Below are 567 nucleotides of genomic sequence, written 5' to 3' on the forward strand. Positions count from 1 at the left end.
TCGAACTCACAAACGGTGAGATCGTGACCTGAGCTGGAGTCAGACGCTTCACCAGCTGAGCCACCCAGGTGCCTCATATTTGAAATGATTTTTAATGTAGTACTAAAATAATGAAGCATTAAGAAATACGTTTCATGTTTAAAGATATTATTTAAAGTCAGTAAAATATTTATTTTCAAATGTGGTAAAAGTTTCATTACACCCCCAAATTTTACGCTTTGATTGCACACTTTGTTTCACTGATTTAGACATCAGTAAAAAAGAGATTACATGAAAGCACAGCTGAATTAACTCGGGTTTGTCTTTGTCTTTATAATCACTGTGCTATCGTTTTAAATTTAGAATCTACTTTTTAAATATGGGATATGTATATTACGTATTACCACAGGGATTGCAGTCGGGGAGTCTGCCCAAAGCAAGCTCAGATTATTTTAAATGGCTAAGAGTTACTGTAGGAAAGAATAGCCTGTGCCTGGGGCCAACTATTTAACAAGGATGTATCAAATTAACTTCCTTGTAGGATAAAATGATTATTAAAACACGAATTCTAAAAATTGGCTAATTTAG

The sequence above is a fragment of the Herpailurus yagouaroundi genome, unplaced genomic scaffold (assembly GCF_014898765.1).
Source record: "Herpailurus yagouaroundi ecotype Mexico unplaced genomic scaffold, PumYag 67702, whole genome shotgun sequence".
NCBI classification, from domain to species: domain Eukaryota; kingdom Metazoa; phylum Chordata; class Mammalia; order Carnivora; family Felidae; genus Herpailurus; species Herpailurus yagouaroundi.